At 37.6% G+C, this 25,012-nt stretch overlaps 1 protein-coding gene and 1 pseudogene across 8 annotated transcripts in view; one reads left to right on the forward strand and one right to left on the reverse strand.

The window, feature by feature from the left end:
- The window catches only part of Stim1 (stromal interaction molecule 1), a 250,668-nt gene that overhangs the window by 55,691 nt on the left and 169,965 nt on the right, over positions 1-25,012 (forward strand). The gene's annotated exons all lie outside the window — the stretch shown is intronic.
- LOC107156931 lies at positions 18,651-19,778 on the reverse strand (annotated as a pseudogene).

The raw sequence follows: 25,012 nt of genomic DNA on the forward strand, positions 1-25,012 counted from the left end.
TTTTTTTTTTTTTTTTTTTGTGGTGCTGGGGATTGAAGCCAGGACCTTGTGCATGTGAGGCAAGCACTCTACCAACTGAGTTATATCCCCAGCCCCATAACCTTGCTTTTAAACTCTTTTTTTTTTTAAAGAGAGAGAGAGAGAGAGAGAGAATTTTTTTTAATATTTATTTTTTAGTTTTCAGCGGACACAACATATCTGTTTGCATGTGGTGCTGAGGATCGAACCCGGGCCGCACGCATGCCAGGCGAGCGCGCTACTGCTTGAGCCACATCCCCAGCCCACAACTGGCTCATTTGTGAGAGAGAAGGCTTGAGCCCTTGGGAAAATATAAAGTTCATTGACTTTGGAGTAAAATGTTTTCTTATTAACTTGAATAATTTTTAAAATCTCTTTGTGACCTATTTTTCACATATGCTATCTAGTTTACCATTATATTCTATTCATTTTAGTCTTGAAGTCACTTCCATTTCTAAGAATTCTTTTTTAAAATTCAAGTATTATTGTATTGAGGTTACCCCTGAACTGAGAATCAAAACTTGCCTTTGCTAGCTTTTTAGTATGAATTAGAGTAGAGTGTAGTTACTGGGAACTTGGGTGACAGTACAACTTTGAGTTGGGGGTGGATCCTGGCAAAAGGGAAGTTCTGCTAGCCCAGTTTTCCTGTTCAATAAGGCCGTCAGTGATTCAGGGCATACCTGATACCTTTTTGTGTAGCCCATAGCTAGCTGTTATTCCTGAGCAGAACATGTACCTGTACTGTCGGCCAGAAGTCCTAACTTGGTGAGCCTGATTCCCCAAAGAATTCAGTGATGAAAATTAGGGCACTTGAACAGATCTAATTGGCTAAACTCTGTGAAGGGCAGAGACTTTCCCTGGGGGCTCCTTTTAATCTCCCATGGTTATAGACTTTTAAGGTCGGACTAATTAAAATGTGTTGGCAATTGGACTGAATACTTGTACTAGGTCCTGCTCCAGCCTAGTGCCAGAAGTTGGTACAGGGCTATCTTTTTTGTGGAGTTGAGGAGTGGGTTTCCATTTCCTCATCTACTAAATGCACAAATATATTTGTTTAGAATGGGTTGTCAAACATTTTATGGTAGGGAGAAATGTTGACTGAGACCTGGATGTGGCCTGAATTTTCTATTCTCCAGACTCTTCAAGTGCCCTTTTCAGTTGATTCCCTGTTCCATTAGCCCCAAATGGCCTTGCTCTATTAGCTAGCAAGTCATTTTTATTGCCCTTGGGTATCCTTCCCTGGTGTGTATTCTTGTTCTAACCAGAAAAAGGGATGAGTAAAGGATACAAGTCCCATCATGTGCCAGGGCAGGGCTAGTGTTTTACACAGCTATCTTTTTTTGTGTGTGCTGGGAATAGAGCCCAGGGGACATTCGACCCCTGAGCTACATCCTCAACCTTCTTAATTTTTTATTTGAGACGGGGTCTTACTAAATTGCTCAGGCTGGTCTCAAACTTGCAATCCTGCTTCAAGCTTCTGAGTAGCTGGGATCAGTCATGCACCATTGCTGCCCAGCTACACAGCTGTCTTTAGATGTATGCATTCTTTCTTTTTTTTTTTTTTAAAGTTGCTGATTGATCTGTATTTTATTTATTTATATGTGGTGCTAAGAATCCAACCCAGTGCCTCACACATGCTAGGCAAGCACTTTGCCACTGTGAGCAACAACCCCAGTCCTTGATGTATTCTTTATAATACTGATTTTACAGATGAGGAAATAGATTCAGAGATGGAAAATAACTTGTTTGATGGTCATTGCAGCTTATAAACAACTGACTTAGAATTCAAATCTGTCTTTCCCAAGCTTCTGAGTACTTCCCTAAGGTACCACAAATGACTTTATATCTTTTTATCCTACTAAGCCTAGTTAAGTTCCCACCTCCAGAAGGCTAATTCTTTTGCTTTTCTCATCTGACTACTCCCACTTCTGTGAGGTTTGGTATTCAGGGTGGATTTGTTAAAGAACTGAATGAAGTCGTAGTGTTGGAATTTCAGCTCTCATGACAGACTGATAAATGAAAGGGTTTAGGCAGAGTCTTGGCTGGCTCCCTGAGTAAAGCCAGATCTGTGTCTTCGTGATTTGCCCAGAGTGAACTGTTTTAAACTGGAGGCAATGGGTCTTCTAGCAGGGCACCTTTTGGTTTCCTAGGAGTAGGCATTACTTCCTTTATGTTATTTTTTCTTGATTTCTGGCTTGCTTTCTTATAGTCTCCTTGCAACCAGTAAAGCTAGGCTTAATACTATCTGGAGTGTATTGGTGTGACAAAGCCCTCATTTGTGGTTGCTGGAATATATCTGTTGCTTGCTTGCTTGCCTTTTTTTTTTTCCCCAAAGAGCATATTGAATTTTTAACCCAGCATTTGGGGCTTATACTTTCGGTCACCTCTGCCTATTGGTATGTGCTTCTTCACAGGATACAAAGGCTTTCTTGGAGAAAGCAAGCACATGTAAAGGCATTTTTATAAGTTGAGTTACCCTTCTCAACGACTTGAAAATAACTATAAAAGTATTTTCAGGCATTTTTCCACACATACAACATATATGCTTATTTTTTATTTCTTAATATGAAACATTTGTTCCTCTGGGAATAAATGTCAAATTGGAACATAATGAAATATATAGTTCAAATACTTTTAATGGGAAGGGTGATAAAATATTGAGAACAATGTAAATTATACATTAGGATGGTTTTTATTTTGTTTTTATATACTGGGAAATATGAAATAGTTTAGTCAAACAGAATGAACTAAATAGTGACACAATACTTCTTTTCATTTCTCTGCTTTGAAGAATAGATTATGTTTTGACAAGAAGGGAGAAGAATACATTCTGAGGCTCGTGGGAACTGTGTTCTCAGTTCCTCTACTCAGTTGTCTTTGGTCTGGTAACTAACCTTATGAGTGTCCGTTTCCCTATCTGCTAAATGGGAATACTACCTACCTTGTTTAATTTTATGAGGGTTAAATAACCCTCATGTATGTGAAAGTGTTTTGTAAACTCTGAATTTCTGCTATTTTCACACTTACTAGGTGTCTGGAATGAATTTGCTAACACTATAAGGAGGCTTTTGGTTTAGGATGTAGCTTGACATAGCAGGGAGGAATGATGCAGAATTAATGGATACACAGTTGAATGTATTTAGGCAGCAGCTGAGAGGAATTACCATGAGGTATTCACAGGAAAGAAATGCATTCATTCCTCCAATACATATTTATTGAGTCCTGTCTAGTGGAGAAGAAAGAAATAACTAGCATCTACCTACTAAATGTGCAGCATACTAAAATATGAAAGCAGCTTGGTTTAGAATGAAAACTCCATAAAGACAGGGGTTGTTGTCTGTTTCATATGTTGCTGTATATTCACCCAGGAGTAGTGCCTGTTATGTAGTAGGCTGTCAATAATATTTGTTGAAAGAAAACTTTAGTTTTATTGACCACTCAGTTTCTTCATTTATATAAAGGGATGAGGATTAGCTACAATACAAGGTTATTGGTAGGCTTTACAAAAAATAAACAAAATCTAAAAACCTTTGTATAGGGCCTAGCATATAGAAAGTGTTTCATAGTTCCTTTTATTTTCCCTTTCTGAAAGTGCAGTGGAAGCACAGAGGAAGAAACAGAATTGCTTGGTGGAGGCTGTACAATGGTCAGAGGTTTGATCTGACAATGTCTTCCTAATGTAGAAGGTTTAAACTATTGACATTATTTCCTTATAGGAGGAATTCTCTCAGATTAAAAAAGGGTCTTAGAATTGATATATTTTGTTTCTCTGCATTTTCTGTAATCTTGGTGGGAGTGCTGGCTCTTGTCTTTCCAGGCAAGGTCACATTTAAGTTGCAAGTTTGTGCAGAGGTTGTTCCAGAAGAAGCAGTTTCCACTGGAGTCTGGACTTAGCTGATTTGGTTTTGCCCTTTATAGCAAGTCATCACTCTTCCCCTACCCTCAAACCTTTCAATAATTGTTAGTTATGGCTTTGAAAACATGTACTCAGCTTGACTCCTGTTCCGGATCAGTTGTAAATTCTCTTTGGAGGTGGAACAGAGCGTGTTCACTTGGGTTAATCAGGTATTTAAGAGTTGACCTTTCCTAGTGAAAACCTAATTTCCTCTCATGCCTGAGTAACTTTAGCAAGCCAAGGGCCCTGTTCGCAGGCATTCCTGGAAGTTGGGTCAGGTTTGCCTGCCCTTGTTCAGTGTGCACAAAGACCAGTGAGATTTATCTACCTCTCATTCACCAAGGGTGTCCAGACCTCTTCCCTTTATTCTATGGTATTTAAGCACTAGGAAGACCACTTTCCTTTCTCTGGTCAGCATTTTAATCTTCGGAGTATTCTTTTCTCATTTAATTTCTAGGAGAATGAGTGAGCATGGAGGAATTGTTTGGTGAAAGGGCTTCTTGCTTATTAACTAAATACACTTGGCAAGAAGTGTGTAAAGAACACATTCTGATGGCCAGGTACTATGGAGCATGCCTGTAATTCCAGCAACTCAGGACATTGAGGCAGGAGGATCACAAGTTCAAGGCCAGCCTCAGCAATTTAGTGAGCCCTTCAGCAACTTAGCAAGACCGTATTTCAAAATAAAATATAAAAAAAGGGCTAGGGATGTAGCTCAGTGGTAGAGCACCACTGGGTTCAAACCCCAATAGCAACCAACCAACAAACAAATGAACAAAAACATGTTCCCTGATGAGAGCATTGGGTAAATTAGACTTGGTTTGGGGTTTAAATGGGCTTGCTTCTCTCTAGGAATGGAATCAGTAAATGTATGTCTGATATCCTCCATATTGCTCTTTTTTGGGAGCTGAGCATTGCCCCAGAAGAGGTCTCAAATGTGGGGTGGGGGAGAAGGAGAAGGAAGATTGTTAATGAAATAAGAGACAAAAGGAGACAAAAGGAACTTTGGTGAGCTGTTACTCTATGCTAGGTGCTTTACATGAATTATTTTCTTTAATCTTCATGATAACCTTGTGCAGTAGCTATCATTAGTTTTGTATGTGATGAAACTGAAGCTCAGAGAGGTTAATCAACTTTCCCAAAGTCACAAAATTAGCAAATAATAATAATAATAATAATAATTATCATTTATTGGGAAGGCACATATCAAGCTTTTAAATTTTTTTAAATTTTATATATATGTATACACACATATACATACATATATATATATATATTTGTAGATGGACACAATACCTTTATTTTATTTATTTATTTTTATGTGGTGCTGAGGATTGAACCTAGCACCTTGTAAATGCTAGGCAAGCTCTCTACTGCTGAGCCACAACCCCAGCCCCAAGCTTTTATTTTTAATCTTCCAAAAGATTATTATTATTTTTTGCATTGGAATTAGCTTTTGCTTGCATAAGGTCACTCATCTTTCAGTGTCAGTATAGGAATTTGATTAAAAAGCTTGTTTTCTAGATGCCCATATCACTCTGCAAATGGAAGTGCTGGGATTCAATACAGAGTCATGAACATATCTTACTTTTCTTTGTGTCTCCATAACTTCTGACAGTGCCTACTACTTTGTTAGTGCCCAATAAATGTTTGCTGTGAAATCTAGTCCTGATGTCCTTGATAGCTCATGTCATCTGCAGTAGCTCCTTATTGTCAACTGCATCCTGCTCCAGCTTCTCAGCTGCCTATCTTCCCTGCACAGTTTGCATTATCCTACTTATCCTTTGTGACTTTCTTGACTCCCCAACACACAGTATCTATCCCGCATTGTTAATCTCCTGCTTCTTCACCCCTTTTCCCTGGCTACATACTTTTGCTCTTGCTGTTGCTCTCTACTACCTCCAGTCCTGTCTGTTCTTTTCTTTGTAGTTTCTCTAACCCCAGATACTTCCCTGTCCAGATTGTAATTTTCTTAGTCTGTACCATGTAATTTGGCACCTTGTGAAATCGAGGCAACTGCTGTATTACTGAGCTGCATTCCCAGTTCCTTAGCATAATTATCTACTGTTTTACTTTCTTTCTGTTGGTTATATGGACATTAATCTTCTCCCCAGCCAGCTGATGGTAGTCATATCATAATGACCCCTCAGATGGGTTTGTGCTTGGTACTTTATAAAGCACCCTCTATTCAAGACCTGTCTTTTGTTCACCACACCCATAGCAACTCCTTGAGGTATGACAGAAGGGGATTGTTAACCTTCCTATCATAGTAGGGAAAACAAGTGTAAAGAAGGCAGGTACTTCCCAGGGTTACGTATCTAATTAGGGACAGAACTGAGACTAAATCTCAGGTCTACTGATTTATGGTTTAGTGTTTTGACTGCAGTCTCATCCACGTTTCTGTTTTTCTCTGCCTTTCCCCTTCCTGCCTTTCCTCCTCCTGTCTTCAGAGGCCATTCAAGGCAAAACATCTACTTTGTAGGTTTTCAGGAGCCTTGGTTAATGATCCAGGGAATGGCAGAGTAGTCCTGATAGCAGTCAGGTACCTCTTAGTGGCTTCAGTGTTCTATATTACCATTGTCTATGTCATGCTACTAGGATTAATGTTGAACTAAGACACTTTGGATTATTTTGAATGGTCAGAGAACTCTCTCCTGGAGATCCAGAAAATAGGGCGGAATGTGTGGCTGCTAGACAGTTTCATGTTGTGTCAATGGCACAAATTTGGAAGCAGTCAGACCAGGTTTGAAATCTGGCTTTTCTGTTTTTTATTAGCCTCATGATCCTGGGTAAATCATTATTCTCTCTTAGTCTTAGAGCTATTATGAGCATGAATTTAAGGGCCATACAATGGACCTTAAAAAAGTTGTTGGCTTTTTATTATCAATATAATATTACTTTAAATATAGGATTCTTAAGTGGCATGAGGGGCTTAGTCGTGCCTCTGACCTTTGCAGGTTTCTCCTTGCATTTTGATTTCTGAGCATCAGTGACCAGATACTGCCTTGGAACCTGTTGACTAATAGGGGCTGAATTTTAATGCTTTACCCACAGTTTGTAGTCTCCAGGTTTCCAGTGCCTTCTGAGGGCAATGAAATCAGCTTATGGACAACATGGGTGTGGTTTCAGTGTCAGTCTTGGAGAGTGAAATTCTTGTTTCTCTGAAGGACTTTGATTTTAGGATTGTTGCTTCTAAAAGTTACTTTTGGAATTGTTACTTCTGGAAAGTCAAGAACCTAGTTAATGAGAAATTTTAGTTATTTTAGAAACCGGATATAGCTCCAAAATGGTTTTTAATTAATTAATTAGTTCATTTATTTAAAAATTTTTTAGTTGTAAATGGAAAAAATACCTTTATTTGTTTTTATTTTTATATGGTACCAGGGATCAAACCCAGGGCGTCACGCATGCTAGGCAAACACTCTACCACTGAGCCACAACCCTGGCCCCTTCAAAACTGTTTTAAAATACTTCTCTATACTTCCTCACACATCCAGCAACTCCTCACACCTCCCCAAAAGAAAAATAATCAGATTCACACCACTGTGTGATGGTGGAGTCTTTGGCATCTAGTTTTCTGCTACTACCACTCAAAACTGCTGCTTCAAGAGAAGGCAGTCAGCTCCTTTTCCATACTTCCCAACCATGACTTGGTTTGTGCTGTAAGGACCACTTGGATCCTATTTTAAAGAGAGCTTCCTTTCTCATTTGGGGATTTTAGACTGTTGAACATATAAAAAATGACTATAAAATTTAACCAAGGAGGAATATAACTCATTGCTAAAATGGCAAGTTTGGATGACTGCAGGGTGAGAGGGTAGACTTCCTGGGGAGGTAGGGAAGGGACAGCTAGATGAGGAAATATTAATGACTTTTGAGTTTTTTCTTTTAGAGTATGGTACCATTGCCATTGTTTTTTTTTTTTTTTTTGAGTTGAAAGTTGCAGGAAATATTATGAACCATTTTAAAGTACACAATTCTGTGGCATTTAGAATACTCATAATGGTGTGCGACCATCACTTCTATTTCAAAACTATTTTCATAATTCCAAAGAAAACCCATACCCATTAAATAGTTGTTCTCATTCCCCCCTTTTCCTTTCTCTTGGCAGCCATAATTCAGCATTCTATCTTTATGAATTCACCTATTCTGGATATTTTATGTAGATGGAAACATACAATATATGACTATGTCCTTTCTTTTGCTTAACGTTTTTTTCCTCCTTCTCATCCTCCTCCTTCTGCTTTTTTGTGTATGGTACTGGGAACGGAACCCCAGCCTTGTGAAAACTAGGCAACTGCTCTACCACTGAGCTGCATCCCCAATTCCTTAGCATAATGTTTTGGAGGTTCATCTGGGTTATAGCATATATTAGTAATTAATTCCTTAAAAACATTTTTTTTTTTTTTGTACTGGGAATTGACTCAGGGGCTCTTTACCACTAAGCTACATACCCAGCTCTTTTTATCATTTTTTTTTTATTTTGAGACAGTGTATCATTAAGTTTCCAAGACTGGCCTTGAACTTGTGATTCTCCTGCTTCAGCCTCCTAAGTGACTGAGATTACAGGTGTGCACTACCACATTTCTTTTTATGGCTGGAAAATATTTCATGTGTGTGTGTGTGTGTGTGTGTGTGAGTGTATACACACACATCACAATTTGTCATCTGTCAATTGGTGGATATTTGGGTTGTTTCCACATTTTGGCTGTTGTAAATGTGCTACTAAGAATATGTTTGTAGCCATGTATGGTGGTGCATGCCTATAATTCCAGCTACCTGAGAGGCTGAGGTAGGAGGATCTCAACTTCAAGGTCAGCCTCAGAATCTTAGCAAGACCATGTCTCAAAATAAAAAGGGCTGGGATGTAGCTCAGGAGTAGAGTTCCCCTGGGTTCAATCCCCAATATTGCAAAAACTAAAATTAAAACTAAAACTAAAACAAAAAATATGTATGTTTTTATGTGTATCTGATTGTGTGTATGTTTTAGTTCTTTAGGGTATATTTCTAGGAGTGGAATATCTGGGTCATCTGGTAATGAATGCTATGTGTAAATTTTGAGGAATTGCCAAACTATTTTCTAGGTTATGTTTCTAGAGTGAAAATAATATTTGATTCATTTCTATCCTTAGCGTCTAGTATATGACCTTTCATGTAGTTGATGTCAAAATAAATGCTAAATGAAACTCAAATATAGACTAGAATTTTGAGCATAGCTGAAGGCTTACTTGGCAGTAATGGTTTGGTGGGGATCAGTTGGGTGCTGCACTAGATTCATCCACATATTTAATATTTGAGGCCCTATTATATGCCAGGAACTCTGCTAGCTAAATGGTATGCAATATAATAGTCCCTACTGTCTTGTTTTCAAGTAGGGAAGATAGACAATAAACAAATAGATGTAATATAACATGATGTTAGGTAAATTCCATGAAACAAATAAAATAGAGCAAAGGTTTAGAGAGTGATGGGGGTGATATTTTAGTTAGAGTGGTGAGGGAAGGCCTCTCAGTTTTTGGGCCTTACAGTCAATTCACAGGAACCTGGACCAGGAATGAGAAGACCTGGGTATTCTGTTGCTGTACCTCTGTAACTTAGTAAAGTTACTTAAAATTTTAAGGTTGGAGATATTTTGCCTATAAAATGGTTTGCAGGAATCCCTGCCTTGGTATTGTGGGGGGTATTGTAAAAGCTCATTGAGTTAATTCACATTGAAAATGCTTTTTTAAAAAAAAATTGATTTTTTTTTTTAGTTACACATGACAATAGAATATATTTTGACATACTATACATATATGGAGTATAACTTCCCATGCTTGTGGTTTTATATGATGTGGAGTTGCACTCATTTGTCACGTATACATATATGAACATAGGGAAGTTATGTCTGATTCTTTCTACTGTCTGAGAATGTTTTGTAAACTGGTACCAGCATGCTTAGTTTTCCCTTTTCCAAGTTGAGAGGATGGGTGAACAATGTGGGAACTAGCCAGATTTTTTTCAGCACCTTGAAGGCAAAAGGAGCTGACTTCTACTAGAAATTCTCATGTTAACTTGTCTGGGATACTGATGCAGCATTAATTCAGGGGCTGAGAATGAAACTCATGCCTCAATTGGGGCTCCATGTAAATTAGCAAAAGGGAATAGCTTTGGGAACTTGGGTCCCTCTTGTGTTTAGTGCCCAGGATGAAAAGTGTGGAGACCACTTTTCACTCTTTCTTCCAATTCAGCCTAATTTTTTGCTATGTCTGAACCTAAATGGATTAAATAATCAGCATTCCTCTAAAAATAGCTTGAGCCAGGTTGCTTTGAGTTCTGCTCTTTGGTGGCACTGTGGGCCATAAAAGAGACTAAATGTGGTCTCTACTCTTGTCTTTGGGTACTTACAAATCATGTAATTTCTTACCTAAATGAGAGATTAGTATGCCCTGGAGTCATTCAGGAAGATGTCTGAAGGAGCTGTGCTTGAGTGGGCCCTGAGTACAGAATGGATTTAGCTTGGTAATTCTTTTTCATGCTTTTTGTTCTTTTCAGTACGAGGGATTGAACCCAGGAGTAATCTACCACTAAACTACATCCCCATCCTATTATTATTATTATTATTATTACTATTATTATTTATTTTGAGACTGGGTCATACTAAGTTACCTAGGCTGGTCTATATCTTGTAATCCTCCTGTGTAGCTGGAATTCCTGGTGTGCTAACTTGTCTGGATGTGCCACCATGACTGGCTTTTTCATTTCTCTTTAATTAAGTCTTTTATTTTTCCTCTCTATATCCACTTTTGAACATTACAGTTTTGAAGTCTTTTCTCTCTTTTTCTGGACCTTATTTTTGGCATTATCTCTTTATATACAATCATCTGTGTGTAATATAGAGATTAAACAGGTGTAAACTTTGGAGTTAGAATTTCTGAGTTTAAATCTTGGCTCTACTGGCTAGCTGTGGCCGTAGGGAAGTTATTTAACTTATAAAACTTTAATATTTTCATCTGTAAAATAGAAATAATAATAATAGGGTTGTTAGAGCTGGGCATGGTGGCGCATGCCTGTAATCCCAGCAGCTTGGGAGGCTGAGGCAGGAGGATGGCAAGTTCAAAGCCAGCCTCAGCAAAAGTTAGGCGCTAAGCAACTCAATGAGACCCTGTCTCTACATAAAATACAGAAAAGGGCTGGGGATATGGCTCAGTGGCCAAGTATCTCTGAGTTCAATCCCTGATACCCCCCTTCAAAAAAAAAAATGCACAAAAGAGTTTAAATGTGGGCCAGGATTGTGGCTAGGTGGCAGAGCGCTTGCCTAGCATGCATGATGCACTGGGTTTGATCCCTGACACCACATAAAAATAAACAAATAAAATAAAGATATTGTGTTCATCTACAACTAAAAATGTATTTTTTAAAAAGTTCAAATGTTTTATAGGTTATTTAGCTTCAAACATAAAAATAGATCATACCATGTGATTTACCTATTTTCCTTCTAGGTGTATACCCATGATAATTGAAAACATGTTCACATAAAATCTTGTACAGAAATGTTCATAAATAGCATTCTTCATAATGCATAAATAGTAGACACAACCCAAATGTTCATCACCTGATGAGTAAATAAAATGTGGCATATTCATGTAATAGAATATTAATTAGCCATAAAATGGAATGAAGTTCTGATAAATACTATAACATGGCTGAACCTCACAACATGCTAATTGAAAAGGTCATATCATATGATTCCATTTATATGAAATAACCAGAATACACAAATCTATAGAGACAAAAAGTAGATTAGTGCTTGTCAGGGTCTGGGGTAAGGGAGGTAATGGGAGGTGACTGTTAATGTATGGGGTATCTTTTGGAATGTTAAAAATGTCCCTAAATTAGTTTGAGGTGATGATTGTACAGCCTTATGAATATACTAAAGACCAATGTACAGTCTAAAAAGATGAAATATATGAATTATATATCAATTTGTGTTGCTGGGTACTTTATAAGTGAAAAGATTTTTTTTTTTTTTTTTTTTGGTTTATGATGTGGGTGGCTGGAAAGTCTAAACAGCATCGTACAAAGTCCTGGTGAGATCTCCCTTGGCTGCATCACATCATGGTAAGAGAAAGAAGAGAAGGTTGTATGCAGAAGAGACCAAGTTCATGAACTGTCCTTACTTTATAACAGCCACTCTTGGGAGAACTAATTCACTCCTGTGAGATCCAGCCACTCCCTGAGACCAGGATTTAACATTCATGAGGGTAAAGCCACATGACCTTAATTAATTACACTAGAATTTTTTGTTTGTTTTGATACTGGGAATTTAACTGTGGGTCTTGCATAAGCTAGGCAAGTGGTTTAACATTGAACTACATCCCTATCCCTTTTTATTTTATCACGAGATAGGGTCTCATTAAGTTGCTAAACTGGTTTTGAATTTGTGATTCTTCTGCCTCAGCCACCTGAGTAGTTGGCATTATAGGTTTGTGTCACCATGCCCAACTAGACTCCATCTCTTAAAAAGATTCCACTCTCTCAACACTGCCATACTGGAGACCAAATTTATAGTACACGAACTTTTAGGGTCAAACTTTTAGGGTAAACCACAGTAGTGAATTATAACTCAACTTAAACATAAATAATTTAGATCTTGCTGAGATCTGTAGAAAATTATAACTTATTTTCTTTTCTGAGTATAAGTCTCTTCCCAGGACTTTAGCCTACAGAGTTGAGGACTTCTGGACCATATTCCAGTTTCAGATGTGAGCCTGAACATGATCTTAGTTATGGGCCCATGGTGTGTGGGTTGATAAAAGATGTAACATTGCTCTGCTTTCATGCAAGAGAATTTTTTTTCCCCTTTTGGCTAAGAATTGGCATGGATGTGTCACTCCCCTAGTTTGGGAGATATAGGATGTGAAGAATGGGTTGTTGTTTCAGTTCTGTGGACATCTTGAATATCATAAAATTGTAGGCCAAAAATAGGTGCCAAAGCATTTAGCCTGAACCCTTTATAGAGAATTCCCTGGGAACCAGCTGAGGACCTAGAGAGAGAGAGAACTCAAGCCTGAGGGAACAATTAGCTGAGAGATACAAGTTACAAGTAACACACACTTTTTTTTTTTTTGAGATGGGTTCTGCTCTGTTGCCTAGGTTGGCCTTTTGCTCCTGTGACTCAAGTGATCTCTCAATTGGCTTCTTGGGTAGCTGGGACAATAGGCATGTAACACAGTGCCCTGCTGACAGACCATTTTTTTTTTCATCTTTTCATAGATGAGCAATTAGAAGTTTGAGGGGAATTTATTTTTCTTTTCTCCCTGTCAGTAGGTGCTAGTGGACTTCCTTATGGCTGGTATTATGTTTTGTGCTATAAGAAGAGAAATTGGATCATATACTTAAGGAGTTCCCAAATACCCAGGAGGTGAAATGCACATAGAATGACAGGAATCCAAGGATTAGTTCACATAGGATTGTGCACAGTCAGGGGAGGAGAGATGGCAATGAGCTAAGTAATAGGAGAGGAAGCCTGGGAAACCCAGCTTCAGCTCAGGTCTCTAGGGAGAAAAGGAAGGATACTTTGTGTGAGTGTGTGTGTGTGAGTGTGTGTGTGTGTGTGTGTTACTGGGGATTGAACCTAGTGGCATACTCTACCACTGTGTTACATCCCCAGCCTTTTTTTTTTTTTTTTTTTTTAAATTTTAAATTGCCCAGGCTAGACTTGCAATCCTGTCTGTAGCTGGGATTACAGGCGTGTACCATCTTACTGGTTCAGGATATGTTTTTGACCTTAAGTTTCCTGTCCTATTTCTTTCTTTCTTTTTTTTTTTTTAATATTTATGTTTTAGTTGTAGTTGCAGACAACTACATTTTGTTTTATTTTGTTTATTTATTTTCATGTGGTGCTGAGGATCGAACCCAGGGCCTGAGCCACAACCCCAGCCCCTCCAGTCCTATTTCTATATCTGCTCACTTTTGCTCTACAACAAACAGAACTTTGAACATCTTTTCTGAGCCTACCCCTGCACTACACAAAACTGGATATGTGAGCATTATGAAACCTGGATCCTGCCTCTAAAAATACTTAATATGTTGGGGGAGATAGATCTGTAAACAACTGATTCTAATGACATGGATCAAGGTGTGTAATAAATAGACAAGAGATGAACTTGGTATGTGAGACTACAGGCTGGCTGATTTTAACATGGAATAGGAAAGCCTACCCTTGATAAAGGGCCTGGATGGAGGAATTGGTTGATTGTTGCCAGAAGAAGCAAAGGTGCAGAATACTTCTTTTGGAGTATGACCTGAAACACCTTCAAATTTGATGTTCTGTGTTTAGGAATCTTTCCCTCCTCATCACCCCTCTGAGCAGTTCTGGGCTGACTGCAGAAGGCCCTTCCCTTCTGCACTTGTTCCTCCTTTGCTGTTTTGGAAAGATGAAGCCTGAGCAGTGCCACAGCTATGCCAGTTGCTATGGGGCCAGAAACAGGTGAGACTTCTACACTGCTTTAGTTGAGGAGTGGAGGATTTGTCCTCTTTAGTTAGATTAAGGCTTGCCTTTGCTGTGAAACTGGATAAGTAGTCTACATTGCTTGTTTTTCATTTGGGTTATTTTCAGCAAGGTGGAATGATTGAGATGCTTTTGTGGGGTTCAAACTTTTTGCTTGATCCTATTTATCAGGATATGTTCTCAGCTATTTCCCAGATCAGCTTTTCCAAACAAGCAGTATTAAAAGCAAGGAACACTTCCCTTCTCTGTCAATGGCCAGAATAGGAACTGTAAGAATGGGTATTTAATTTACTTTTACAACCCAGGTATTAAATAGAGATAATGTATAGTTTGGACATTGCCATATAGTCTTTAAAGCTGTTTTGAGGGACTCATCTGAATCCTTCTTGTTCCTTCTTGTCATCTCAATAGCCAGCTCTACTGTGAGGATTCGAGAGCTCTGTAAATGAGTAGGCCTTCTTCTGGTTAGAGACTTGATCAATTCTGTGCATGAATGACTCTAGGGGTAGTAAAGCAGAGGGAGTGGCCTTGCTGTACTAGGAAGTGACCCATCATTGACCCTTCAGTGGTCCATGTCCTAGAGTGTTCTCAGGAGTTCCCTATTTTTAGTTAGTGTTTACTGTGTGCCAGGCAGTTATGAATACCCATGCTAGGTGCTGGGTGTCTATCAGAGATACCTAAGACAAGAGCATTATTTTACCACTAAAGGTCAATTCATAAAAAAAAATGTGGTTTAATCATATTGGTACAAGGAGAAAAGTTTTTTACAGGGGGTGTGAGAAAGAAGCTTGCCTACTATGTGTCATGTACTGTGTTAAGTACTCAAATAGACCTACCAGGAAGTCACAGGATATTCTGAGCTGCTTCTAAACAGACAGTTAATAATAATGATTTTTATGATTAAAAATCAAATGTATATGGGGTACTTATGTGCCAGGTATAGTTATGTTTTTAATTCTCACAATAGCCAATGCTATAGATGTTGTTATTCTCATTTTATAAATGAAGAATCTAAAGTCAAGTATCTAGTAGTTGGTGGAAGTAAGACTCAAATCTAGTTAGAATTATTATTATTATTTTCCCTTTTTTGTGGTACAGGGAATGGAACCTAAGGCTTCACTCAAGCTAGGCAAGCTCTCTACCACTGACTTACATCCTCAGCCCTAATAAGAAATTTCATGTCTAATTCTAAATCTATGTTTTCAAGCACTGCAATATGCTGCCTCTCCAGTGGCCTTGATAGATTCTTTTATTTTGGTAGACCAGGCTGCCTCCTTAGGAGGAGTAAAATGTGGTTATTTGCTGCTACTTCTTTAGCACTTGAAAATGTTATTTTTTGAAATGCTTGTTGAGTGTTAGGCATTACCTAGGTACTATAGGTACTAATTAATTAATATTTTTATTTCTTCAATTAAAAGGTTACATATTCATTCTTCCCTTCTCTCTCTCTCTCTCTCTCTCTTTTTTTTTTGTGGTACTGGTAATTGAACCCAGGGATGCTTTGCCACTGAACTGTTTCCCAAGTCCTTTTTATTTTTTTATTTTGAGACTGGGTCTCTCTAAATTGCCTACACTGGCCTTGAACTTGTAATCCTCATGCCTCAGCCTCCTGAGTTGCTAGAATTATAGGTGTGCACCACCACGCCCAATTACCTATTCATTCTTCAAGATATCTTTAAATTTTCTTCTCTGTGAAGATTTGATTTTTCATTCCTATTTAATTTGTTCATTTTCTCTCTTGTGCCATTATTGTAATTAGTATAGCCCCTCACTATCACCATTTTACTTTAATGGTATCCTTCTATCAGATTTTGAATTGCTAGAGGGCACGGACTGATTAATCTTAATTAAAAAAAATTTTTTAATTGTTGATGGATCTTTGTTTTATTCATTTATTTATATGCAGTGCTGTGAATGGAACTAGTGCTTCACCCATGCTAGGCAGATGCTCTACCACTGAGCCACAACCCCTGCCCTTAATTTTTTTTTTACATGCCAGCAATACATATATTTTTTAATATTTATTTTTTAGTTTTCAGTGGACACACATCTTTATTTTATTTTTATGTGGTGCTGAAGATCGAACTGAGTGCCCCGCGCATGCCAGGTGAGCGCATTACAGCTTGAGCCACATCCCCAGCCCCAGCAATACATATTTATTACTCATTATTCATGAGTAATCAGAAGACTTATAAAATCTTTTATTATTAGTATAACCACACATATGAAGCATCACAGCAACATGGAGTATAAAGAATGGTTATATATTTATATTTAAAATATAAATATACACATAAACTGTAAATTAGTACAACTACTCTGGAAAGCACTATGAAGATTCTTCACAAAATGGAATACCATATGACCGAGCTAATCCATTTGTTGGTATTTATCCAGAAGTACTAAAATTAACATACCACAGTGATAAAGCCACTTTAATGTTTATAGCAGCACAATTCACAATAGCTATATTATGGAATCAACCTAGGTGCCTGTCAGTAGATGAATAGATCAAGAAAAGTGTTATATATACACTGGAGTTTAATTCAGCCATAAAGAAGAATGAAATAATAGCATTTTTCAGTAAATGGTTGGAAATGGAGAACATCATGCTAAGTAAAATAAGCCAGATTCAGCAATCAAGGTTTGAATGTTTTCTTGCATATGTGGAAGCTAGAGCAAAATAAAGGAAAAAGGGTGGTGGTGGAGATTCGATATCATAAATATGTATATCAGTGGAGTAGAAGGAGAATGAGAGGGAGGGAGGAAGGATGTGAAAGGGGATAAAATATGGAATGAATTTAACAAAATCATGTTATATGCACATATAAATGTAACAAAGAGAATTTACCTTATGTATATGTAGAAAATATCAATCAAAAATAAATAAATAAATTAGTGAAAGGAAGAGCAGTAGAGTAGAGGAAGGAGAATAGGGGAGGGAAGAGGTAAGAGATAGGGGATAGGGATTGAAATAAAATTCCTTGACTGTATGATTTTTGTCAAAATGAACCCAACTGGCATGGGGTTGTAGCTCAGTGGTAGAGCACTTGCCTAGCATGTGTGAGACACTGTGTTCAATCCTCAGCACCACATAAAAATAAGTTAATAAAATAAAGGTGTTGTGTTCATCTACAACTAAAAAAAATGAACCCAACTACTATGTACAACTATAATGCTATAATAAATAAATTGCATTAAAGGCTAAAAAATAAAAGTGTTTCAGGAAAAAAAATACACATACACCCATTCTCTCGAGTGGTTACCATACACTGCTAAGAAAGCAGGAGGCATCAAACTTGTAGATGGATATATACATACATATATATGTGTGTGTGTGTGTGTGTGTGTGTGTGTGTGTGTGTGTGTGTATATATATATATATATATATATATATATATACACATACTGTACTGAAGTTGCAAAAATAAAGTTTCTTTCTTCAAGTATTTGATCTGAGCTCAACCAAAGCAAATAATGATATCAGTAATTTTTGTATAGTTTCACACACTTTATTTTTAAAAAAAAATTTTAAATTTTTTGGGTACTGGGGATTGAACCCAGGGCGCTTTATCACTGAGCTTCATCCCAGCCCTTTTTATTTTTCATTTTGAGACAGAGTCTCGCTAAGTTGCTTAGGACCTTGCTAAATTGCTGGGAGTGGCTTTGAATTTGCAATCCCCCTGCCTTAGCCTCCTGAACCACTGGGATTACAGACATGCTCCACCATTTTGAAATAATCAACATACAAGTGTCAATAACTGCAAAAACAAAACATAAAAAAATTCAAAAAACAAGCAAACCAACACAACAACTCCCCTCAAAACACCCTGAAAATATGGAAGTTGTAATAATGAACAATATATTTCATCCAAAATATGTTTATAGCACATCTGTTTCATTTCTGATTCTCAAATATTTAAGAATTATAGTTTACTTTATTCAAACTGCAAGTTAAGACAGAACAAATGAAATGATAAACAAAAATCATTACTGCAAACAGCCTCATTGCCTATAGTTTTTTTAGACAGTTTCACTAGTACAAGACCATCATTTGCCTGAGAGATCATTAAGAGCTGCAATTAAAGAGTACCTTACAGATGATTTTCTTTTCTTTTCTTTTTTTTTTTAAAGAGAGTGGGGGGGGGAGAGAGAGAGAGAGAGAGAGAGAGAATTTTTTTAATATTTATTTTTTAGTTCTCGGCGGACACAACATCTTTGTTTGTATGTGGTGCTGAGGATCGAACCCGGGCCGCACACATGCCAGGCGAGTGCGCTACTGCTTGAGCCACATCCCCAGCCTCGATTTTCTTTAAAAAGTGTCACATATTATACTTTTCATTTTAAAAAATCCATAATACCTAAATTAATAGAAGACTGTTTGTCTCCATCTCTTGCCAGGGAGGAAAGGCTGGAGTGATTCTTTGGTTCCAATTCAAAATGGTGTTCATTGGCTAATGCCCAATGTCTCTAATTTAAAGCAGTCGAGATGAGCATTTCATGGATGTTGTGCTCCTATAACTGAGCTGTCAGTAATAGGTCTTAAGTGAATGCTGGAGAGGTTGAAGGCATCCATAATTACACATGTCATTTTGTACTTAGTCATCTGTTTGTTACCAGACCGGTGAAAGGTTCCCTTAATTGTCAGTTCCATCATTCGCTGCCACCTGCTGACATACAGTGACCACATCTTTGACATATGTGGAAAACCTCTGCTGCTAGTAGAGCATGTTTACTGACTGATTGCCGAGTTGCACTTCAACAAACATGACTGTCATAGTACTTTCTTCAAGTTTTTCAACTTCCCCCATGTGGAACAGGAATTCTCAAAACAGCAGCTCTTAAATGGTTTTCCAGGTCTGCATTTTTTCCTAACAAAATTAGGAGAAAATGCAGACCATTCAAATTTAGGGGACTTGGTGTGTCTTGCTCCTTATAAGGTGGATTTATTCCATCAAATACATAATCTAAGCTATTACAGATGTGAAATGCTCTGTCACTGCTTCCTTAGCTAATATTCCAAAAGCATCCACATTAAGTTGAGAAGCAATATTTGGCTGATTCTCTACAATATCTGGCCTCTCTGTTGTGCGATATACTATAACATGAAGCCGAGAATCATGCATGTGTGATGAACTGCATTAGAAACCAATAGATTAACTTGTTCAAATATTGGTCTTGCCTTTCTAAAACCACAACCCAAAACATGCCAGTTAATCTACTGAAATTCTTTGTATACAGCTCTGCCAAGAAGTCCAATGGCACCAGTAATCAGAACCCACCTACTGGGGATTTTTACTTTCTCCTCCACTAGCTTCCTGGAACAAAATGAATGGAAAGTTCTTTCTCCCATCCCACTGTGCTCACTGTCATGCTACTGCTGCAGCAGTTGCCACATCCCCAGGACTGATTAATCTTTATCTCATCAGAAAAAACAAGTATTGAGTTATCTCATACATACAATAAAAGTAATCAAATGCTTGATGAATATTTACCAATGTGTATGCTCATGTATGTAATAACCACCCAGGTCAAGATACAGATATAGCTGGGCATGGTGGTGCTCACCTGTAATCCCAGTGATTTGGGAGGCAGAGGCAGGGGGATTGTAAGTTCAAAGCCTGCCTCAGCAACTTAGTGAGGCTCTCTATCTTAAAGAATAAGAAAAGGTTTGGGGATACAGCTCAGTGGTTAAGTGCCCCTGGGTTTTAAGTACCAACCAACCAAACAACCAACCAAAAGGACAAAGTAGAAATTCGGTAAACGTTTGTTGAGTTGTAGACAAAAACCTTTATCTCAGAAACCCTTTTCTTAATTTTCTAGCAGTGGGGCAGCTTGTAACTTCCCCATAGACTGGTGATTTTGAGGCTGCTTCTTGGAGCAGGCTGCCTTTTGACAAATTGTGTTCATAAGGGAATAAAAATGTCATCTCTTGTAACACTCTCTTAATTTTGGTGTCCTTTGGAACCTTAGCAATCCATGAAAGCAGTAAAGGGATATGTTTATGTGAATCTCCTGAGGCCGTGAACTATTATATCTCATTCATTATATCCATAATGCCTAGCTAACATGGATGGACAGAGATGCTTAATAAATATTTATCTTTGAATAAATAGTGAATTTAAGTTGCTCTCAGGATTTTAATAAGCATAATGGAAATTGTACATTTACATACATATCTTTGCTTTTGATTTCAGTTATGCTAGTTCTGTGTGTACATTAGTTTGCCTGTGCTGAGTAGTTCTTTGACTGGAAGTTGATGGCATCATAGGACATAAACCTGTCCAGTGAGTGAATGACCTTGGACACAGTGTAAGGCCAAAATAAGCAACAGTTAGCAGGGCTAAGTGCTTGAATATCTACATGTTTACTTTCACTTTCTTGTTCATTAGCAATATTAGCTCAAACATGTTGTTATGAAGCTTTGGTAATTGTATATGGTTGGTTAAAATCTGGATCAACATTTTGAGAAGAAAAAGTAGTGTTAATAAACACAGCTGGAAAGGTTGAATTATTTCCCAGTAAATGCACTTTGTTTATAGACAAAACCCTTTAAAACATAAAGGGCTGTGAAAGAAGGTAATCTAAGTGTTGATAAAAAGATTGGTCTCACTATTTCAGAGTCAGGAACAGGCAGTTAAATAAACTGTCACTAACACTGACAGAATTTCAAAATAAATAGAACTTGTAAGTTTATGCATAATCATTTTAAGGTAGCTCTTTTGTTGTGCTTATAAACCCACAAACATAAAACATTTTCCATTTTTATTGAGGATAAGTACCTGCAACATTTTTGTCCCATTACCCCATTCTCTAATTAATGTCCATGCAGGTTTGATCATTAGTATGCTTACAAAATTATAACTGAATAGGTCTCTTACAATGACATTGTGCAAAATAGTGATAATATCATGGTCTTACAACCACATTATTTGTTATGATGCAGTTGATTAAGAGGAAAATTGTCATAACAGAATCAATGTTGAGGTATATGGAATCTTAAGATGACCTCACAGAAGAGCTGTTTATTTGCAATTAAACTGATAAAGTTCAGATTGTACTGATATATATACACACACACACACACACACAGACATGTGTGTACATATGTAACCATATGTATACATATATACAATACACATATTAATAGCTACATATGTATACATATACATGTGTATATATGTATTCAGCCATTTCCCCCCAATAGTTGGCCTTCATTACATGTGCCTTTTAATTATTTTTTTAATCTTTTGGGATGGTGATTTAGAGACATATGTCCTCTGATGGCCACACATATAGGGATTGCCCACTGAATTTTTTTTGTGCTGGGGATTGAACTCAGGGGCACTCCCCACTGAGCCACATCCCCAGCCCTATTTGTATTTTATTTCAAGACGTGGTCTTACTGAGTTGCTTAGCACTTCACTTTTGCTGAGGCGGGCTTTGAACTTGTGATTCTCCTGCCTCAGCCTTTTGATCTGCTGGGATTGCAGGCATACAGCACCGCACTTGGCTGATTGAATCTTGATTTCTGCTACCTCTCATGTATTCACAGAATATTTATGTGTATTTATGTGTATTTGATGAAGATTGGAAGGGATTGGCATGAAAGTTAGGAATGGGGTGAGAGTTGACTAATATTACTGTCAGAAATAAAAGGCAAATTCTCTTCTAACATAAAAATATTTCAATCTCTTATTTGATCCTATTTGCTATTCTGGGAGGTAGCCCTATTTGCACAAGAGTAAGATGAAGCTCTGAGGGTAACTTCTGTAAGGTGTCATACTTCTATTAAGGCAGCAGAGCCAAGATTTGAATCCAGTTTTTGTTACCCAGGATCTGTATTTCTTCCAATGCAGCAGTGACTCTTAAACTTTTTTTTCAGGTGTCCTCTGGCTTCCCAGAGGTACCTCAGGAATCACTGTGGGAGGGGTGAGTCATTGCTAAGAACTTGAGGCTCCTCTGATAAGTCTCAATTGTAGATTGTAGTCCCTCCACAATTAGCTTTTTTTTTTTTTTTTTTTTTGGAGATGCTGGGGAACAAACCAAGAGCTATACCACTGAGCTGTATCTCCAGTTTCCAATTTTTTTGGTACTGGGGGTTGAACCCTGGGGCACTTAACCATTGAGCCACCTAAGTTGCTGAGGCTAGCTTTGAAATGGAATCTTCCTGCCTCAGCCTCCCAAATTGTTGGGATTACAGGCATGCACCATCATGCCTGGCCAACTTTTAATTTTTGAACTTAAAAAATTTTTATTGTGGGGCTGGGGTTGTGGCTCAGTGGTAGAGTGCTTGCCTAGCACATGTGAGGCACTGGGTTCCATCCTTAGCACCATATAATAATAAAGGTATTGTGTTCATCTATAATGAAAATATATTTTTAAAAGTTTTATTATGGAAATTATAAACATATTTAAAAATAATAATAAATGTAATATATATAATGAACCCTCATGTGCCCATTACTCATTATCTACAATTATGCACTCATGGACAATTTTACTAATCTTGTTTCATCTTTATTCTTCCATCATCTTAGATTATTTTGAAGCAAATTCCATTTGTAAACATTTCAGATACTATATATCCAAAAGAACTGTTTTTGAAAAGATAACCAAAATATCATTATCATGCCTAAAAAACCAATAAATCCCTTTAATATTCTCAACTTGTGATTTTATTTTAAATTTCCTGTAATGACCATGATTTTTTTTTAAAAATTGATTGTGTAGGAATTAAATCTAGGGCCTTTTAAATGCTAGGCAATTGTTCTACCACTGAGATATACCCGCCCTGATATTTTTGCAGAATTGATTTGTTTTTATCAGTACTCCAAGAAGGTCTATACATTGCTTGATCTAAATCTTGAGCCTTATCCATAGCTTCCCACTTCTTTTTTTCTCTTTTCTTGCAATTTTATATAGAGGAAGTAGATCATTTGCTTAAAGGCTTTTCCAATTTCTGGATTTTGTTGATTGTCTTCTTATGGTGTCATTTAAGACATTCTTATATCTTCTGTATTTCCTGTAAAAAGGGAGTTTGATCCTAAGGCTTGGTTGGATTTAGGTTTAATCTTTTTTCCCCCCTTTTCTTTCTTCTCTAACTGAATCTGTCTGATTTCCTTTTTGTGAGGTTAAAATGAATGAGTAGGGTCAGAGGTTGTCAACTTGATGTATTCATTAAAATATTTCCTTAAAATAGTTTCAAATGCAAGAGGGCTTCTTCCTCTATCCAAAGGGCCTGATTGGCTTCACTTGTGTCAGTTTTTGCCTAATGATTGTAGGATTCATTGATGTTTATTACCTCTGTCTGTTATTTCATTAGAGACCTAATTAAATATTGAGACTCATAATTAGGCTTGACTTGAACTATACTTGAAAATACTTGCTAAAGTGGATAAATGATACTAAATAGAGGAAAGAAACTGTCATTCCATTATTTAAAAATAAGTTTTAAAAACTAATGGATTGTAGCTGTTCTTTAATAGCAACATTTATTACAGGAACCAGGCACTGTGAAGTGGGGACAGTGACTGTAACTAACTTTTCAACTCTTTTTTTTTTTTTTTTTTTGGTGATACTAAGGATTGAACCCAGGGCTTTATGCATGTTAGGCAAATGCTCTCCCATTGAGCTACATCCCCAGCTATTAAGACTTTTTAAACCTTTTTTACGTACCCATGTTTGTTGTTTATAGTTTATATTCTTTTAGAACCTAACAGTTAAACTCCTGCAACAAAAAGGGGGAGATAGTTGGCTTTTACCCCCAGAACCAGGTGTGGGGGAAGGGAGTACTAAGTGTTGGAGTAGGAGTTCTGCTTTAATGAGCAAAGGAAGTGGTTAAGTCCCTGAGGCCTATGCAACTTGAAGAAGAGTCTGAAAGTTGCCTTGGGAGCATCTAAGATTAGATATTCTTAGCTGAGCATGGGAGGACCAGTCCCTTTGCTTTACCTCCAGTTCCAAATGCAAGAGGGCTTCTTCCTCTATCCAGAGGGCCTGACTGGCTTCACTTGTGTCACACCTGGAATGTTCCAGACCTAGGTTCCTAGTAGCTGTGTGTAGGGCATATTCTTCAGAATCCTGAATTGCTAATTGCAGGACAAGGAGTGAAGGACTCCTTGTTTTTCACCTTGTTCTAAGGAAAACCAAGGACAGGAACCTCTTAGCAATAGTTTACGCTGATCCTTGGCCAGTAATACCTTATGTCACTCTGGCCAAGAGAAGAGCTGATGTGGAGCACTTGGTGTTCTCTAGCCTTTGCAGAGGTCACAGGCAGACAGGGAAGGGAAGCAAAGCCTTAATTAGCTAAGGATTCCTGGAGCACAGCCACTTGGCAGTGTCTTACTTTAGCTCCTTGGTGGGATTGGCTCTTTCTCCTAGTGACATTGCAAATACTCCATCCCTTTATAACTGCTAAACCTTTGAAAGATTAGTCTTCTTTCTTGAGCTTCAACACAGAGTGTGCATTCTGGTGAGGAATGATTTTAGAAGCCAGAGAGGTGGAATGATAGTTTATTTATTTATTTTTTTTCCAAGAGCAAAAAGTTTATTTAGAGGATAGGGAATGATAGTTTCTTTCCTCTGTTTAGTATTATTTATCCACTCAA

The sequence above is a fragment of the Marmota marmota genome, unplaced genomic scaffold (assembly GCF_001458135.2).
Source record: "Marmota marmota marmota unplaced genomic scaffold, marMar, whole genome shotgun sequence".
NCBI lineage: Eukaryota > Metazoa > Chordata > Mammalia > Rodentia > Sciuridae > Marmota > Marmota marmota.